Here is a 20,351-nt window from a genome sequence, read left to right as displayed (position 1 = left end):
ACAAAAATGTTTTATACCAAAATTTTAATTCATAATCATATATTAAAGACTATAAAATCATCAGCAACCCTTCTACGAAAAGTAACATTTTTTTTGGTAATTAAGGCGAACTCTTGATGAAAATTTGTATGGCTTTTAAGCGTAAAAAGCGAAAGCAAATATCGTGCATGCGGCTGGGGCTGTGACAGGGTAAAACTTAAATAAGACAAGCTGCCCCCGCCTTCCAGAAACCGCCGCGCAGTGTACACATCAGACCCTCGACGACCTCAGCGCATTTGCTGGGATGCAATTTTAATTTAGCCAACGAAATGAGCAGCAGGCCAAAATGAGGCAGTGCTAGCAGGAGCAGGGACTGGGGCAGGGCCAGAAGGAGCTGAAAGCCGCAGTTCAAGTCGAGTCGAGTCCTCGGCCGGGCAAACAAAGAACCCGCCGAATTGTTTCGCGCATTCATTTTAAGTCATTTCGGAGGCGAGTTTGCCTAATGCACAGCTGCGGCCAGGATGCCGCTGGTTGCGGTCTGGTGGGAGCACGGGGCGTATGCGCAACTTATGAAGATTGCCGCTGTAGCTGTTGCTGTTTTTCTTGTTGTTGTTGCTGATGCTGCAGCAGCGTTTCGCCTAAAAATGTCAAGTCACAAGTGTTGAATTCACACTTGACAAAGCAGCTGCCTGAGGGCGTTTGGGCGTGGCGAGAAGTTGACGGGGAAGCGAGACGGAGATAGAGAAGCGGCTGCAAAAACGTTGCCAACTCACACTGGCGCATTGCCACTGACAGTTTTCATTAAAATGTTATCAAAAACGCAGTTTCCGCTCTTGGTAACCGCAATGTTCCAGCCGAAATACGAGGAAGAAGCCCAACAACAAATGACAGGGCCAGAGGAAGCTTGAAGTCTTGGAAGAATATCTGGGATAGAGATGGATTACAACTATTTGATTCTGAGGGTTTTAAGTCCTCCTTTATAACAAAAATATATAAAAATATTGAATATATAAATAAATAGTTTATATAAAGGCATACATAAACATATAATATAACAAATAAAGAAATACGTTTTTATTTCTGAAGAAACTTAAATGCCTGAGCTATAAACTAGTACAGCATCCACCAGCCAACAACATGTGTCCTTTTATGTCGCTCCACAGGACTAATCGCAGCCATTCAAAGTGGAACGCAAGTTTGCCAGCTGCTCCACTGCTGATTCATCTGCCACAGCCCTGGAGGTACTGCCACGCCCGCACAAGTGCTGCCTATTAGCTGCACTTTCTTTGGCTAAAATGTGCTCCTGTCACTGCCAGGAACTTGGCTGGAAATGGATTGGTTTCGAAAATTAACCATGTTTCAATCAATTAGCGGGTAAAACTTTCCAAATGCTTTTTTTGGCAGCGGATTACAGTAAAAAAACTGGAATTAATCCATAGAAGGAATGTATTTCCCTAAAGTTATTTGTTTTCTAAAAATAGACATTAAATTGTGTCTTATTTTGCATATTTTTCAAAGGTATTTTGAGTCTTCTGCCAGACTTATCAACTTACACAAGCATCAACATTTTGCTTAACTTTCTTCGGAGCTAAATACTATCCGAAAAACAACAGCAGCACTCACACACAGTGCAGTGCTCCCTGCTTAGATAATAATTTATTTAGCGTAAAAAGAAAATGAATGCAAATTTGGGTGGCGTAGCAAAAAGTTTTTGATTAAAGTGAAAACGAAACTCGGCAAAGTTTGAGTCAGATGCGATGGGAAAGGTGAAATGGCGTAGGATAAGCCAGGTGAGGGGCTGGTATGTTCATGTTATTCCAGGTGCTGTGTTGGATAGTTTTAGTTACCTTTCCCCCGACCTCTCAGCTCTTGCTGCTTTTCTGCTGTCAATTTTCATACTTGCTTCTGCCGCTCACAACCTGAAATTTATTATGCTCCAAATTTCTCAGAAAGTGTGTGCATGTGTTTTGTATTTTAGGATTGCTACTTCCAGTTCTCTAAATATTTTTGTGATATTATTTTCATAGACATTATGCGCAGGCTTCTAAGCAAGGGGATGCTGTGTAACCAAAAACCTAAAAATATTTGTATTTTAAAAATTTCAGAAAAGCTAATTTATAACCCACCCACAGGTAAAATCCATACAAATATTATATCTCATTTTAGGAGCAATTTGGTAAACATTTCACAAACAAAAATTGGAAGAATTTGATACGAGCTGAAACACAAATGAAACTGGAGAATATTAGAGTCAAATTTTGATTATGGTGGGGTAGGTCTCTTTTTTGTGAGGTTGTCTGAAAATTGTATGGGAAAAGTTTCATTGACTTGTTCATTACTTTAAGTTGAAACATGGAAATGGGATATCAGAGTCCCGGATCTCCACGAAACACGAGAAGCTGACAGGCACACAGGACGCACTGACACAGCGAAAAATAGGACAAATTCTACTTGGAGCTGTAACTTTTCTAATTGGCATTTTTCCGCAATGATTGCAGTTGAACACGCTGCGATAAAAGCTAATCGAATTATGCTTTTGGCAAATGCCGCAACAGCTGCACGAAACCAGCAAAAACTAACAAACAATTACGGATGCCCCGGGGGTGGGATTTGGATTTGGATTGGCGGTTGCCTTGCCCGTGGGTGGCTTTGGGCTAGTTGGGGGATCGAGCAGTGGCCTGTTATGTGCAGTGTCATGTCAACGCCCAGGCAAGCAGAAAGCGAGGGTCCGGGTCCGGGTCGGGACAACGGACTTCAGGCAGAGTTTCCGGCAAAAAGTTACTGGGCAAAGGAAAGAGCCAGAAAGGATTTGTGTATGCGAAAAAATTTTACAAGCCATTAACAAAAATGTTGCGCCTCGGCATATGCCACATAAAATTCACTCAGCAGCAACAGAAGCGGGACTCTGGTGGTAACAATGGAGAATTCGGGGGACCAAGTCACTAATACTTAATACTCTAACTTGCCCCAATTATGTGTTATTCTCGAAAGAGTTTCATCAAGAATAAAAAATGTATTAGGTAATATAAAAAAATTAAACAGAAAGGTAGTAAGCAAAAGGTGTAGTATAGTTCAAACAACCTACGATAGGGTGTAAAAAAAATTTAAACAAAAAATCAAGTCGTATAGAAAGAGAGGCATTTTGATGCAAGAAAAGAGATGGGACGAGAACGAGTCGAATGCCAAAAAGTGCAATACTGGCGATCTTGGCGCCGTTCTGTCCATTGTGGGCGGTGGTCCCAGGGATTGAAGGGGGAAAGGCATTCAGCGGCGCGGGAAGTCAGGGCAAGGAAGGAAGCGCCTGCCGGAAGCAGGAAAAACAAACAAGGGAATGCTGTGGAAGCAAGGCACCCGACAACAACAAAAAACACATAAAAATAAAGCAGCGATACGAAAAGGCAAAGGCATGTAGGAAACAACAGCGGCGAATAAAAAAAGGGAGAAAAACAAAGGCTATAGTAACAATCACACCAGAAACAACAACAGTGGCCGGGAAAACTCGCGCCTGTCGTGGAAAATGATAAATTTAAACGCAGTGACATGACAAATCGCCGCTCATTTGTATTAATCAGAGAAAAACGGCGAAAAAAGGAGGCGAGCGGGGGGGAATAGTGAGCAGGACTAACCCTTTTGGCCCGCCCCAAACTGATGTTGCAATTATTGTTTTATGGCTGGCTTGGCTTAGCGTTTCTTTCTGTGTCAGTGGCAGCTAAAACTTCCTTTGGTCCTTGGGGCCTTAAGTGAATTTTCGGGCGAGCAAAAGGCGGATGAAGGAAATGGGCAAGCAGCGCGATGTGCCCCAGTTGTTGGCATTTGCATTGCACAACGTAATAATTTGAGCAGAAGTTAATTTTGCGAGAAATTAAAATTCCTCGTTGCAATTGCACTTGCAACTTGGCTCGTTAGGGGGTGGATGGCGGGTGTTGGGTAGCGGGTGCCGAGCCAGCATTGAGTGGGCCAAGTTCATTATGTGGGCCAACAGCATTTACTTCCAAGTGATTTATGCCCGACTCGAGCCAGTAGAATCTGCCACAATGTCCAATTCCTTTGCACTTGCCTCATGTTGCTGTTGCTTCTGCCATTGCTTCTGCTGCTGCGGCTGCTGCTGGCACTCCATTCCATTTGCTGTTATCTGGCTGCTGTCAGCATGTGTCAATTTAATAAATAAACAAACAAGAACAATGATAAAGTGACTGGGCAGGACAAGGAAGAGAGACACACACAGACATGCGAGGGAGTTTTCTGAGTGACTTCAAAAAATGAAATGAAATAATTCCAAAAACATGAACTGAGAACGGAAACGGAAACGGGCAAGTGTCAAATGAAGAAACATGCCCCAGACAAAAGGACTTACTCTCACAAAAACACAAAAGAATCAAGAAAGGAATAAAAAACACACACAATCCGACACTAAAAACTGAACAATTCACTTGAAAAATTATTTAAGAAGGTTCTGCATCTGTGGAAATATGTTTTTAAGAAAATTTTTGAAATATTTCCTCAAGCTTTTTTTTTAGTGTACTCAGTAAGTAATATGTGTGTGATTAATTTGGTTTGCTTTATTCTCGTCTTATTTTTTCTCATTTTTTTGGTCGGCTGGTCAGCGCGTGCAGCAAAATATTACGCAAACGAATCCTGCAGGACAAGTATGGAGCAGCATGAGGATTTTTGGGGCAACGTGAACGTCATCAACATCGTCTATCGAACGTGAGCTGTCAACAACTTCTGTGGGCTTCTTTATTGTTGTTGTGAGCGACAGGAAGTCATCAGCCAGTGGACCATGCCCCAACATTCTCCACCCAACCCCCAGCAAGTATTATCCCCGTTCTTTGTCGAATGATGAAATTAAATCGATGCAGCCGGACGGAGGGGTCTTAAAGCATGAAACTGCTGTCCCAAAGCCCGAAAATTAAATCCCAGCCAAGTTTGTGATAAATTTGCTTACGCTGGCAACTTAATGGAGAGTTTGCCAGTGGAGTTTGCGTTTTTTCCTCGCCAACCGCAGACGGCAGAAGGCAGCCAGAAACCAGAAAACTAAAAGTCAACAGAAAGCCATAAGTAGCCAGCACACAGCGCCAAGAAGTGCACAACGCCAGGCTTAACAGCAAATCAGTGAACAGTGTGAAAAGTGTGAAAAGTGGGGGGTGGAGTTGAGATCTAAGGAAAGGATTGCACAGCTACAACTACTACCAGCCAGCCAGCCAAACGGGCCAAGACAAGATTTTGCAGTTGTCTAATAAAGCTTAGTGCCAAATCCTGGAATTCAAATAAAACCAAGTCGAAGACTGGCGCCTTAATTGTTGCCTTTGTGGTCGGTTTCCGGAGAAAGGACCCCAGACTATTAAAGAGCTCCAAACTTAAAGCAAAAACATTTCAAGAGCTCCAATTCGAATTACATGCTTCATTTGTGCAGCCAGTGACCCGCATTTCGAATCGCATAACATTGACACAGGGTCGGTATAAAAAATCTGTTCCCGGTCCTGGCAGCTGATGGGAGATCATAAATAAATAATTTCTTTCAACAGACTAAGCTGATAACAATACACTCGGAATACGCACTATTTTCAGTCATTCACAAAGCCTATCTTCATTAATGGAAGCAGTTGGGCAGAAACAAATTTTAATTTCAATTAAAGTCAAATATTGTTATTTTTGCTGCAGAAAGGGTGGAAAATAATAAAGTATTAATAAACTGATTTAAAAAGGGCAGATAATAAAATTACATTGAGGCTTTCTGAATTTGTTATGCAAGGTTATGAACTTAATTATGAACTACTTCTTAAGGCAATCACCGCTCTTTATAGAATATTACATTTGCAATATATATGACTTTTAATTTAAGGTGCTTGTATCTAAGAAAGCTCTTTTTATTATAATTTAATTAAAAAATCAGTTCAGACTGGTTCTAATTTCCAACTCTCTAATTTGGCGCTCGTGGCTGTTGTCCTGTTAAAGTGTTGAATTGAGGCACAGAGGCACAAAACGGCAGTCACCTCTTACCTCTGCCCCCTGCCCGACCTTATCCCTGGCTGTGCCCCATGCGACCACTTGTGAGCGCACCTGAGCGACAGCCCAGCCGTCAAGCGCCGACTGCCATTTAAAATGTGCACCCCGCAGAATGAGAAAAAGTTTCAAATACTTTTCGCCACATGTGGACACTTGTGTGGGATGCAAAACGGTGGGAGGAGGAGATGCTGGAGGAGGAGGGGCGCCACCAACACAAGTGTCGAGGCGGAGTGCAACGACTTCTGCCGCTGTGACAGTCCAAAACAATTTGGGGATGAATTAATTTCACTGAGCGCCGCTCTGTATGCAACACTTTTTCACGTTTTTTCAGTCCTTTTGAGTGAGCGCGCGCGTCTATGTGTGAGTGTGAGTGGGTGTAAGTGAATTTAGCATCAGCCTAATCTCAGACAGGGCCGAGCCCCACCCCCACCGCAACCTCGCGGGGCCAACGAACGACATCATCGCACTTAGTTAAATGAGAAAGGGCAACAAATGAGCAAAAATGTTGGCGCTTCCTGTTGTGTGGCACGTGTTTTCCTTTTTCTGTGTATGTGTGTGGGTGCGAGGAGGCTTGTCTGCCCTTCAGGTGGAAAGCACTTAACAGGCTGCATCTCTCCACAAAGGGCGCGATGCAACACGGGGCGGGTTAAACAGTCCCGAACCTCCGAGGGTTGCGGGTTGGTTGGTTCATTATGCCGCATAATAAAAAGGGAAATGCCACCAGGCTACTTGTCTCGCGTTTCTCGTTCTCACAATCATTTTCCTTTTTTTTATTTACGTTAGTAAATTTCGATTTTCATCGGTTTCTATCACTTAAACGCAAAAAAAAACATTCCCATGCCCGCTTCCGCTCCTGTTTCACTCCTCCCCCCGGCTATCCACAGTATTGGTTTGCGGTCGCCGTGCGCCTTATGCACTGGGGGAAATGGAAACTGGGACTCTGGAAAAGCGAATACCGAAAACCAAAGAGTCGAAAACGAAAAACGCTAACGGAAAACGTTCGACGGTTGGAGGTTCAGTCGAGCGAACCGGCGAGTCAAAAATTCTGGCCAACAACGCTCCTACCGCCTCCTAGCAACCCCTGAGGAATTACCTCCCTTCTCTTTTGAGCACTGGAAAAAATAACTTTGCGATTTAGTATTTTGAGATTTTTTTTTAGATAAGTTTAATGAAAATAAAATATAATTTTATGTAGAACCCTTATTACAAAGACCGAAAAACAAGATTCGATCACATTTAATAAAATAAAAAAAAAATGCTTAATTAAACATTCGCGCTTTGCGCGCTGCTGCCTACGTCACCAGTAAAATAGGGAGCTAGGCACAGAAAAAAATCTATGCCTTCAAACCATTAGCAAAAAATATTTCAATCAAAAAAATTATATCGATACTACTTTCTTTGATTTTTCTGTCAATATTGCATATTCTAATATGATAAAGTTGCTACTGTAATTTGTGGCAACCCTACAAAAATGGTATAAAAGGCAATGTCCAGGCTTAAAAATTTCAGTCTCGCTCGGGCGTCCCAAGGAGCTGTTTTCTCAATTTTTTTATTTAATTATTTTACTATTTTGTTTTTATATTTGTTTCCTTGTATTATAAAGATTTTTTTTCAACACAATTTTTATAAGTTATTGTAAGTTATTGTAAGTTCGGTCTTTGTTGAGAAGGTCACGTGTGGTGCTTGATGTTACTTCATTTTTCAATAAATTTGTGCATAATTTGGTTTTATACATTTTTCATTTTAGTTGGATTTTTATTTTTAGTTGAAATGTATAATCAAACTTTTTTTTTTATTTTCTACAATAAACTATATTTTATTTAATTAAACGCATCGAAAAAAAATGTCAAAAAATATTTCCCACCCAATTTTTCTATTTTTTTTCTTGTATTATTTTGATTTTTTTCAAAACAATTTTAGCTCTCTCAGTAAAAGACGACATTTTTATTTTTTTTAAATGTGATTGAATCTTGATTTTCGGTCTTTGTAATAAGGATTCTGCATTAAATTATATTTTATTTAAAAAGGATGCCAAAAAATTTTTTCCAATAAATTTTTTATATTTTTGTTTTTTTTACTATTGTATTTTTATATTTATTTTCTTGCATTATTTTAATTTTTTTTCAACACGATTTTTATAAGTTAAATGTGATGGCATCTCGATTGCTCTTCCCGTTGAATCGTTGGTATATTGATTTATTTTGTATTATAATATAAAAACATTTTTTTTTGTATTAACTGTGATTGAATCTGGATTTTTTGTTTTTTAAACTGGGATTTAAATTAAATTATATTTTATTCATTAAACGTATTTAAAAAAAATGCCGAAAAATTGTTCCCTTGTTTTTTTTTATTAAATGTGATTTAATTTTTATTTTCGGTTCTTGTTATAAGGATTTGATGGAATCTTGATTTTTCAATAAATTTGTGCATAATTTGGTTTTATACATTTATCATTTTAGTTAGATTTTTATTTTTAGTTGGAATGTTTAATTAAGCATTTTTTTTATTTTATTAAATGTGATCGAATCTTGTTTTTCGGTCTTTGTAATAAGGGTTCTACATAAAATTATATTTTATTTTCATTAAACTCATCTAAAAAAAATCTCAAAAATACTGAATCGCAAAGTTATTTTTTCCAGTGCTTAAAAGAGAAGGGAGGTAATAATTTTTTCTGTGCATAGCTCCTTATTTTACTGGTGACGTAGGCAGCGGCGCGCAAAGGCGAAAACCGCTCAGGCGTAAATTTCTGGCGACAGCCGCACCCCCTTCCCGGCGTCCGCTGTCCGTCGACTGCCTACCGCCGCCCCACGCTCACCGACCCTCGCCCCGCGATCCACCCTTGATGGCTTGGCGGGCTGTTTACACTGGCGAGCCTTGTCTAGCATAAAGTTACCTTCTTGGCTGCCATTTGGAGATTCATTTCGCCGAGTCTTAGGTACATATTCAATTTTATGCTTGGCATGTGCCGCCAAGGTAAACTTTGCCCCAGCGCCGTCTGCGGCAGATTCTGTATCTGATTCAGAATCAGATTCAGATACCGCTTTTGGGGGCAGACAGACAGAGACTCAGATGCCCCTGCTCGCTGATTACTTGACATATGTTGGAGCTGTATGCTTTGTTCGGCGGCGTGTAAACTGTTTTGGTTACTCTTCGCCAGCCACTTCCTCTCGATTTGGCTTCTTGGGGCTCGTCGAAGGTTAATTTCAGGCAATCTCTGGTCGTAAAGTTTTCGGAGCCGCCGTTTTTCGCCCCATTCACCTTCGAGGAGTCACGGTTCTGGCTCTGTGGAAACTTGACAGCTGTGTGATAAATGAAGCGCATGAACGACACAAAATGCAACAGAAGCAACAGTGGTAGTGGTAGTAGCAACATCAGAAGCTGCAGGACAAACAACAACAACAACGGGGGAAAATGGCAACAAGAAGCCAAGAAAACTACGTTGACCTAGGCCAAGAGCCCCTCAAGCTGGCCAAAAGCACCCACCCACCCCAGCAACCCTTCACAGTGTCATCCTCCTGCCAGCAAGTTTGTAACAAAATTTACTAATTTAATTTTAGCAATTTGGTTGAGTTTTTGCTTGCTCTTTTTCTTTACCCGCCAGGTTCCTTTTGCATATAGGGCAACCACCCCGTTTGCCCCATCCTTGGTGCTGGCACGCTACCCACCCCGTAGACGGGATGTTTGCAACGTGCTGCCCGTGGCACTTGCAACGTTTCGCGACTGTTGCAAGTGGCACGTTTCACGTGCTGAATACCGAAGCCACCAAAACAAACTACACAGGAGGAAAGTAATAGTTTTAAAATATTTATTATTTAAGGATAAGATTGATAATAACTATCAAAAATAATAATAACTTTAATGCTTTGCTTTATTTATTTTTTAATTCAAACCTTTTTATAAAATGGGGTTTTTTTCGGCAGTGCCTGTTAGCGTTGTCATCGCGCAACTAATGTTGCATTATTAAGTTTTGAACTTTGTTGTGAGGTGACATCGTGCATCCGGCCAACAACAACAAGTGCTGTGGAAACGGCAGCAGGAGCGACATCCTTTTGCTTCATTGCTCGGAAGATGCAGCTCAAGGTGTCAATGGCAGTGTGTGTGCCTGTGTCTTGTTAGATCATTAAGAGTCCATTAGTCATTAAGTACGCCGGTAAATGTCGTTGCAGCTGTTGCCACTACCACCCCACAGCCACCCAGCCGCCCAAATCGCTTGTTTTGAGCCGCCCTCGCCCTTTGGGATATATGAAATTCCATTTGATTTTAATGGAAAATTTGTTGGGTTAGCTGACACCTAAGATGTTGGCGTTTTTTGGGTCTCCTTCTACGCTACCAGCTTGGAAAATCTTGGCAGTTAATAGACACCTGACTGCCTCCGCTCATGCGGAAGGCCAGATAGCGACACGGTAGCGCACGATGGCTCATGTGAGTTGCTTGGCCCTATCTCCTCCGGGAAATGGGTTAACAGGCTATTCACCGGACTAAAAATTAGTTCGAGATAGAAAAACAGCCAACGAGATCATAAAAATCCCGGTTACTTTCAGTTACTTTAACGGTTTTACGACCATCGAAATGCGTGCGGGTCCCAAAACGGTTAATTAAACGTTGTCTCCTTAACAACAGGGTGTGTATGACCTACCCCGTGGTTGCGTGGGGGGTGGAAGCGGCACCGAAATCACTTGAGCGTGAAAACTAATTGTAGACCAGAATGAGCCAAGACGAGAGAACATTTTTCGTATTACCCACTCGAAAGAAGGTTGGATTCGAAACCAGCCAAGCGTTGGATGCGACATAATCACAACAGGCTGGAAAAAGAGGGAGGAGCAGTGGGGCAGCATGTGCCATCGAAAATCAGTAACAGAATTTTCCACAAAGACCAAATATAGATATCTTAGCATTTAACAAGGCTATTTGGAAATAAATCTATCTATTTGGAAAGGCTATTTGGTTTATTTTTATTCAACTAGTTTTATTATTTTAAAATTTAAATAGGTTTTACATGAACGATTTTTATTGTCATTGTTATAAATGTGGCTTATATAAATATGTACCGGATATCAATGGTTAAGACCACTACAATGGCCAACACAAACTATGAAAGGTTCTTGCTGCGATAAATGTATCTCAACATTTGCCAAACATCTGGCCAGCACCATGCTCAAACCGGCTTAAACCACTCATCAGCGAGATGGGCTTGAAAAAACGTAAACACAACATGTTCGAAGGCCCAGCTGGCTTAAACGCGTTGGCCTAGGTCGCTCGGCACCCACGCAACAACCCGATCCGAACCCGAGCTCAGTTTCAGTTTTTATCGTTCCAGCTGCGTCCCATTTCTCTCGCTAGGTCTGTTCGGAAAGTATCTCAACATGTTACCAGCTATATGGCGAAATGTGGCTAATATCAGGCAACACGCTCATGCCCCAAAATCACTGAAGACCAAGTTTAAATAAATCATAAATTTTGAAGCAAATCCCAAAACATTGTTATGATATTAAACCATCTATATGATTATAGATTATATTAATGCCTAAGAAATCTGTGAATTTGAAAAATATGTGGTTACAATTTTAAAAATAAAAGAACTAAATTGTGTTGTTCTAGGATTTCTCTAAAGAATAAACAGGATAGAACTGTTTATTCTTTAGAGAATCCAGTTGACTTCGGAAAGATCTTTTGCGATGCTGTTGCTGCTGTTAATGTTGCTGGTGTACATGTTGCTGCTGCTCATGTTGCAGCTACCCATGTTGCTGCTGTTCATGTTGCTGCTGTACAAGTTACTGCCTCGGCTTGGCTTTTCCGGCCCAATTCCAGTCAGTTCAAATCGGAACATCGTGCGGATCGGATGGATAGCTGTTGTTGCGTCGGGTCTTTTAAAGACATTGTGACTTGTAAACGGTGACTTGTAAACGGTGATAAAGTGACCCGGTGACTCGGTGTATCTGTATCGGCAAGCAAAGATTTGTGGCAACAGAGACTGTTGCACCCGGAATGGCATAATATTGATAAAGGTATGGCCCCAGGCCCGAGAAAACAAAGTGGTTTAGACGGTGTTTTTTATTTAAATTTTTAAGCAACGCGACTGACGGATTCCGGATGGTTTTGTTGCATTTCTATAATCCGGTGTGCTGCCAAGTGCTTTACATATATCCCCATATCTCGGATGTTTGTGTGTGTTTGTGGAGGTGCCGGGAAATACTTTGACACACTTTTACTTCGTGCACAACTCCCGGCCATCGGTTATGGCGTGTCCTCGAAAAAGTTACAACTACAGTAAAAAAGTAAAGGCAGCGAGGACCCAAGGAACAAGGACGGGGCAAATCTCGGCCGGGAGAGCAAGAAACTGTTGTTGTCATTGTCGTCGTCCTCGTAGTCGTCGTTCGCCTTTGGCTCATCAATAAAAGTTTCCTTGACATTTTATGAGCCAGAGGATTTCGAGCTCGCTTTACTTACTCCTTTCGCAGGATGGCCAATATATTAAATGCGACAACGGATTAAACGCTCGGGTGCCCTTTTTATGCCCGCTTATATTTATGGACAATTATTTAAAAAATTGTCATTCCCCGGACTGAAAGTTCACACACATTTATGGTCTGTGAATGTTTTATGGGATCGCCCAAGGAGTCCTTGAGGCGTTCTTGAAGCCTGCTTCGAAGTTATCCCTTTCCCAGCGCCAAATTTAATTAAGCCTCTCCGCGATTGTTTATAAATTCATGTTAATGATATTTGGACAGCCGGAGGAAAGTGTTTCTCGCCCTCATCGGGGCCCAGCCGAAAAGTATCTCCAATTACGTGGAATCGTTGGGCGCGAATTCCGCTGCCAAACTTGTGAGAATTTTCCGCTAATTGTTTTCTGTCGAGGAGCAGTTCTCAATCGTCGCCAGCTGCGCGGCAAAGGACCTTCATTCTGGGAGCCTGGCTGGCGGCTCCCCCTCGGTTTTGATATGCAAATGGCCTTAAATTCCACACTCGAATTCAAATGGAATTGCCTCAAAGTTTTTGTTTGCCCCCCACATCCTGCAACAAACAGTTTTTGGGGGGCGGCACGTGCGCCGCAGTCGTTTAATTTTAAATGCCAAACATTTTTATTAATGGTTATTGCCGTGAGTGGCAAAAGTGGAGTTCAGTCGGTGTAATAATCGAAAATTGTTTTGGCATTAGAGACGAGCTGAAACGAGTGTTTCAAAACTTAAAGTCACCAGTGTGAGAGCGTGGGAATTTATTCCATGGCTGAGATTGAACCATCAGGCACCAGGCCGCGCATCAAACAGACATTCATTTAAATATTTTGACAAACTTTGACGACATTTCGCGCAATTTCAAAGCAATGTGTGTGATCCATCCTTGTTCCTGCTGCCGTTCCACTTCAACATCGCCAGCACATCCTAAAAGGATGTGCGAGATTGTGAGTTGGCCCCCGCATTTATATCAATTTCTTTATTCCTCACGGCTTTCCACTGCCAGCCGCCTGCATTTTGGCATTTTGGCAGTGGGGAATTCTCCTCTTTTTTCGGGGGCCAGAGCTGGTCTAGGAAATTTATGTACGCGTTTTATGGCTACGTGGCTCGTAAATAAGAAAAATGTTGCAGCACCGCCAGGATATCGGGGTTTTATCTTTCGCACACATGGTGGCAAGTTGGGGGGAGGTCTTCCACCTCCGCAGAGGCCTTTAGTTTGCCGCTCCTTCTGCGCCCCAATCAGCATTTGATTTGAAAATGGCAAAAGAAAATTATTTCATATATCACATGACACTCGGCTCAAATAACTGCCTCGATGGCACATTTAATATTTGATTTGTTTATTTGATTTCGTTGCCACAGCTTTCCTTGACAGATGAATCCGTCCAGGCTTAGGGTTTATAGAAAATTCAATTAAGAATGTTTTGTAAACCAAATTGGTTGTTCCACTCCAGCTTAAAGAAAGTAAAATTGCATAAGAACTAATTTTAAAAATTTGAAATTGAATACATTTGGCTAAGAAAGGGGAGATGTGTGGGAGGCGAAGCGAAACACACGCATACTTTTAATACAGATGTGTGTGCAGAGGTGCAGAGGGGCATGCAACACAAAAAAAAAAGAGAATGATTAAAGGAGAGTCTTAAAAAGCTTATAGAGAGGTAAAGGCAAAAAAAAAATATTGAGTTGATAAATTTATTAAAAATTGAAAAATATAAAAATATTCTACAAGCCCCCAAACAAAAACTCACTTCTACAATGTTTTTCATGAATCAGGGGTGTGATGGTCTGAAGTTTAGAGCCCAAACTTTAGCTTTTTTTTATTATTTTTGTTGTTTAGAGTGGACCTAAACAAAGCCTAGTTCGTTAAACTTGCCCGTTTATATCGCACACACATGCAGATTTCACCTTTTGTTGTTGCCGTGACTAGCCAAGCAGAACGCCACAGTCGGCGTCGGCATTTCGTTGGATTTTATTTAGTTTTCGGTACAGTTTGAATGTGTATATGCATGAGTATGAGTGTGTTGCAAGTTTTGGAAAGCCAACTGAAATTTCCACCCCACCTGGTGGTGGTGGTGCTGCTGCTGCAACGGCCTAATGTTGCATCAATAAATGGACCTGCAGAACAGACCCTCCCTCCGACCCACAACCCTCATGGCCTTTTCTTGTTTTGTGAACCAAATTTGAATATTAAAACAGAATTAGCCAAGTGCAGCAAGTGGCTGCCCTCCCACTAGGTCTTTCTAAAGTTCACCGGAAACGGAAATGTGCTAGTGGCCGGGGGCTGGAAGGGGCAATAGAGTGGTGGCAACGGTTGCATGCAAAACAGGGGCAATTAATGGGAATTATTGATATACTCGGACGTGCCGACTCCGAAGGCAGGTCCTTGCATCAGAAACTGTCCTAGTCTGGTTGGAAGTTTTCCTTGAATTACTGTCGCACTTTTGATTTTCTTTGAATGCGGTCAAAGGGCTCTTCTCGGAAGCCAATTGCAATGTCTTTGATTTTCGTGGAAAATTATGGCAATTAAATTGCTGTTTAGTTGGCTCCTGCTATAGGGCAGCAGGACACCCCATCAATTTGCATAACAAGGGCAATATGGGCAATCGGAAATCGTTCTCTGATCCACTTGCTCTAATGAGCCACTCCACCTCGGCGGTGGTGTTGAAATCCAATAATTGGAAATCTGAACTAGCCACCGTGAAGAGATTGCAAAAACAAACAACCAAACACAGGCGTTCAGCAAAGCCAAACAGCAAAACGGCTAAAACAAGAACAAGTAATCGAGCCAAATGAAAAACAGAAAATACCAGCAACGGAAAAAAAAAGTGAGCAACACTAGCTCCCGTAACTGCTAGAATGGCACCTGCCACAGCGTCTGTGGCTAAAATTTCAAATTTTCATTTAGAAAAACACCACAGCCAGATGCAAATAAAAACAAATTTGTGTGTGTGGCCGTGCGGCAGCTGCATGCGCAACTTTTCCATTGTACTCCCAGTTTATTTTGTATATTGCTCATATTTTTGTCGAATTTTTCGCTTCACCCCCACAGCGATTACCGATTCCGCCTCGCCATCCACAACTTTTCATTTTGAATATTTGTTTTTATTTGGATTCTTTTTCTACCACTAGGCACAAATTAATTAAATGCACTCGACTGTGATTTATGCGCTCCTGAGAGCTATAGGGAGTTTGGGTTTGGAGATCATTCCCAGACCCAGTCCCAGTCCCATAAAAGATAAGCCTGCCACAGTAGCTGTTGCAATTAGGCAGAATATCGAGTAGGGGCGGTGGAGTTTCCACTTGAAGCTAATGTGAAAACCATTACGACTCACCGCGGGCGGGCAATGATCTTGCTTCATGGGTCTGGCATTTAAAAGCCAAATCCACTTAAGATTAACTTATCACAACGCTGCTTCTTTGTTGGTCTTAATGGTGGCTTTATACTCTTGGGAGTATGGTAATCATACATATATTGTTGTTTTCACTTTTCATATACATTATATTTTAAAACAGCATCAATCCAACATCTAAGTGAGTATTTTTAGAAATATTAATTTAAATCTGTAGAAATCTAAATTGATTAATTTGTTTAATGAAATCAGATATTTAAGACTGATTGACGGGTATACTTTAAGTCGAGCTTTTACCCTTTATGGCTATGGCTTTTGTTTAAGGCCATCAAATTCGAGTTGGAGTCAAATGTCTAATAATTTTCAGCTTAAAAATTCATTAGATACAAATCGCCGAACCCATATCAAAAGCCCCAAAGCCACAATGGGCCACTGAGAGAGTCCGAAATGATTTACTCGCCCAGTTGAGATGGAAGGCTTTGTCCGACCCTGACTCGCATCTCCTGGCTAATTTCGCACTAATTGATTTCTTTTTGGGCCAAGATGAGAAGTCGAAAGAGGCTTTAATTGAGCGACTCCGCCTCCCTCCTTGGACGGCTGTCAAATGTTTTCTTCCGAGCCTGACACGCGCTGACAGTTGGGCACGGCATAGTTTTTGTTGCTGGGTGTCTCGGTTTCGGTTACGGCCTTTATGTTTGTGTCTGTCTCTGGCAAATCGAAAACTAAGCGCAGTCAAAGTCTCATTAGCTGATGACTTGGATGCCCGCGCCACGCCCCATTCCCCAACGGCTCCCCAGCCTCATGTAGTTCCGCCTCTGATTGGGTTTTAATGCGTTTTGGCAGCCGAACATTGTCCACGATTCGTTTACAGAAGTTTCATAATTTGTCGCTGCCCCTGATTGATGGGCCGCCGCGATCCCCCTCCCAGCTGGCTTTCCGCCTGCTTATAGTTTGTCATCTTTGGGCCATTATCCAAAATGATGTGGCCTAAGCTCCCAGAGATTCCGATCTTCAGCTAGACGCTTTCACATTTACCACGCGCAATTTGCCACGCACTGCGAATGCGGAGGCACGTGTTGCAGAAACGCCTCCAGTTCGACCCTTGAACTGTGGAAGATTGCCAGGGCCTACACTCAGAGAACATGTGTGCTTGTTACTGAATAACTCAACAGGTATTACCCCCAGTGCCCTCTGCCATCGAACAATAATGTTACGTTTTTCTTCAAGTGAAGGCCACTCAAGAGACTTCTTAATGGTCCTTTTGGACAACACACACATATCATTTGGTTAAAGGAAGAAACGAACAGATAAATTTTGCACTTTGTTTGCTCGCCACGCCCACACTAATTAGAGGGGCTGTGAGGGGCCGACGACGGCTGGGGCAATGAAGATGGCTGAGGGCCTGCTAAAGTCCGCCAATGGATTTCGGAATGCAATTTGCAGCGACGACGTGACTCTGAGAGGCCATCGGAGTGGTCTAAAGTGGCGGGTCACGCTGCCGTAGCCGGAGATGGAGATGGAGCTGGGATCTCGGTGCTTGCCGCTCGGCTGCATGCACCTGTAGTACCTGATGTACAGGTACACACATGTGGGCAATTTAATGCCTCACGCCTCCACTGCTTTGCTTAAATCAGAGGAAAATACAAAAGAGCGGCAGGCAGACTGCCAGACAGACAAACTGCTTTCAGTTGGCTCCATTTCAGGGCCTTCTTTTTTTCTTGCCAGTAAATTATATGAAAATGCAGGCAGAGCGAGTCGAAATTGGCGTTTCAACGCTCCAGTTCCAGTTCACAGACATTGACACACTTTTGCCCAGCTAGGCAGCTGCCTGGCTTGCTTTCCGTGGATTCCGTGGATGGATCACTGTACAGTGATCACGTCTCGGATGTGTAGGAGTCATCATCGCAGAAGAACCTCCGCTCACATTTCTGGCTGCAATCTAATTAGCAGCGTACAACGTGCAGCATGCAGCGTTCAGCGTTCAGCGTGCAACGAGCAACTTGCAACGTGCAACTTGTAATGATCCGACAACTTCGTGCGGCTGCTGAATGCTAAAAGGCCTCATCAAAACTGGTTTTTCATCCCAAAAAAATCGGAAAAAATGAGAAAACGACGTTGTTGGTTTTGCTCGTTTCGGGGCCTCATAAATCTTCAATTGTCATTATTGTTTGTCCGTTTATTTAACTTTATTATTATGGTACCCCTTCCGTGACTCTTGCCCCATGCCCTCTGAAAAATAAGCTGCTTAAAAGATTCCTGGGAATGCAGCAGAAAATAACCCAAAGAATGGATCTTCTGTACGAGTTGAAGGCAGACAAAACTGCTAATGAGCCTGGACAGCTGAAGAAAGCAGCTTGGTCATCATTTCCCATGCAGCACCTCTCGGACTCCCTCCCATTGATGCTCCATCAAAAAATACCTACCAGGAGAAGTCACAAATCTGTGGCAATTATGTTAATTTGATTTGATGCCATTTACATTGCTTTTTCGGTCATTTCATGGTCAAATAAAATTTGTTGGCGCAATTGCATTAGCACAAGAACTGAATAAAAAAAGCGGACAGGCAGGATGGCGTTGTTCGCATCGAAATATGTGCTAAGGTCAGGGATGGGACCAGCCAGGACGGGGAGCAGGACCATCAGAAATGAGCAGAATAAAAAGATTGTTATGACAAAGAAAATGAAAATAAATGAGGCCGCAAATGTCGAGGACGGGGGAGCACCAAGTGGGCCACAGATAAGCGAATCGTATACAAATGGTCAACTTAACTAAAACAATAACTACCCCCCGACTTGCCCCGCAAAAGCGGGAAAGCAGAAGAATAACACTAAAATGAGCAGAAGAAAACCCCCATAAAAGAAAAGCGAAAACAAAAGCCGACAAAAGCGGGCGCCAGTTGTAGAGAAAACAATACAATAGGGGGGGTGGCAGTGGTTTGGGGCTTGGGGGCGGACTGTCGCAAGGAAAGCCAGCGAACTGCAAATGTAAAATTAACAAGAAATCAATGCGAAAAGCCAAAACAAACAAAATCTGGGAAAATCGGGGAACTACAATACACCAGACCGTAGCCAAAGATACCCTCTAATAAATAGAGGTATCGGGTTTCCTCAGAGAGATCCTTTTCTTTAGATTTTCAACGAAACTTTTAATTAATGAAAGGTGTTCTTTTGTCAAGTTTTATTTAAAAGTAAATTCTTTTTTTTTTCATTGTGTAAAAATTTATAATAATTTAACAAGCAGGTATAATTTCTATTTACTAATCTACTGTGTTGAATCGATATACCTTCTTTGGCCAGAAAAGCCAATCTGCGACTTGGTTGAAATGAAAACCGAAAGAAGTCATAAATAAAAATTGAATGAAACGAATTTCAGTTGGTAGACGCTTTTGTTATTTCGCGGTTATCAATTTCAACGCACAGCTGGCCAAAAGGCAGGCATCGACTTGGATGGCATTAGCCAACAAGACCCCCACTTCCACCACCCCCAACCAGCCAAAAGCTACTTCCCTGGATAGTTTCCACATTTGAAGCGCTCCCACGCTCCACTGAACAGCTCCGCGAGGGGCAGATTCAGAGACGAAGGCTGCGACGAAGATGTTGCTTGGCTGGCACATCAATTTGCGATTATGAAAGGCTGCCTGGCCAGCAGCAGCCTCAGCAGCAGCAGCAGCATCAAAAGCAACAGCAGCGGCTGAAAAAAAAGCAAAAGCAGCAGCTTCAGCATCAGAAGAATGGGCCACTCTCTATTCAATCCGAAGAAATCTGAGCATTTAATGCGCAGCCAGCACACTAGAGTTAGCATCGTTAGCGTCGTTCATCGGAGGTCGAGGGTGCTAGTACAGAAAAAGAAAATATTTTTTAATTAATTAGAAATATTTCAAGCAATACTCTTATAATTAAAAGTAAAGTTCTTTAGATATAAACATTCTATAGTGGCTAATTAACATTCAATAAATAAAATCATTTAAAATATCGAAGATACATACATACTTATAGATTCACAATTATTTTGTTAGAAGATCTTTCTGAGAGAATAGGGACACGATATAGTTGTCTTATTACAAGTATATTGTTTTATGATATTATATCATATTGCGATTAAAAAACACCTACCAGTGAGAATATTAAATCTAAATATTAAATCATTATCTATGAATATTTTTTTTCTCTGCACAATCCCACAGCTGCAGTTGGCTATTCTGAAGCATCTCCTAACGTCTGGGCATCGTTTGGCATTTCTTTGGCTCAGGCATGTGGCCTTCGCATTTAACAATCCATTCATGTTGCTGCTGTAGCTGTTGCCGTTGCCGTTGCTGCAGTCGTGATTGTTGTTGCCGTTGCGACTGCGCATTTATGAGGCTCTGTTTGGCTAGTTGTCTTTGGCGAGTCACTGTCTTGTGACTCTTCTGCCCGATCGGTGACAAACTGGTTATAAGCGAGGTAGATCAGGCCCGAGGGTAACATGGTGACCTTTTCGTGCCACACAGGGTAAATGGCACTTCGATTCGATTCCCTGCAACTATTTTTGACCAAAGAGTTGAATGAGTTTTGCAAACAAGTTG

General features: G+C 42.1%; 1 protein-coding gene and 1 long non-coding RNA gene across 6 annotated transcripts in view; one reads left to right on the top strand and one right to left on the bottom strand.

The window, feature by feature from the left end:
• Positions 1-1,081: 1,081 nt before the first annotated feature.
• LOC138926727 (uncharacterized) lies at positions 1,082-2,228 on the bottom strand. The gene is made up of 3 exons (XR_011443344.1): positions 2,106-2,228; positions 1,827-2,054; positions 1,082-1,303 (listed from the first exon to the last, which is right to left on the bottom strand). It is a non-coding gene; the product is annotated as an uncharacterized lncRNA (long non-coding RNA).
• Positions 2,229-11,811: 9,583 nt separating this feature from the next.
• LOC108126518 (irregular chiasm C-roughest protein) overlaps positions 11,812-20,351 on the top strand; it is a 116,093-nt gene continuing 107,553 nt past the window's right edge. For all 5 annotated transcript variants that reach the window (XM_017243139.3, XM_017243138.3, XM_017243135.3 and 2 more), the window contains exon 1: positions 11,812-11,993. The gene's annotated coding sequence lies outside the window, so the exon portion shown is untranslated. The remainder of the gene's footprint in view (positions 11,994-20,351) is intronic.

Source organism: Drosophila bipectinata, chromosome 3R (genome assembly GCF_030179905.1).
Source record: "Drosophila bipectinata strain 14024-0381.07 chromosome 3R, DbipHiC1v2, whole genome shotgun sequence".
In the NCBI taxonomy this organism is placed as follows: domain Eukaryota; kingdom Metazoa; phylum Arthropoda; class Insecta; order Diptera; family Drosophilidae; genus Drosophila; species Drosophila bipectinata.
This window is presented reverse-complemented; position numbering and strand designations above follow the sequence as displayed.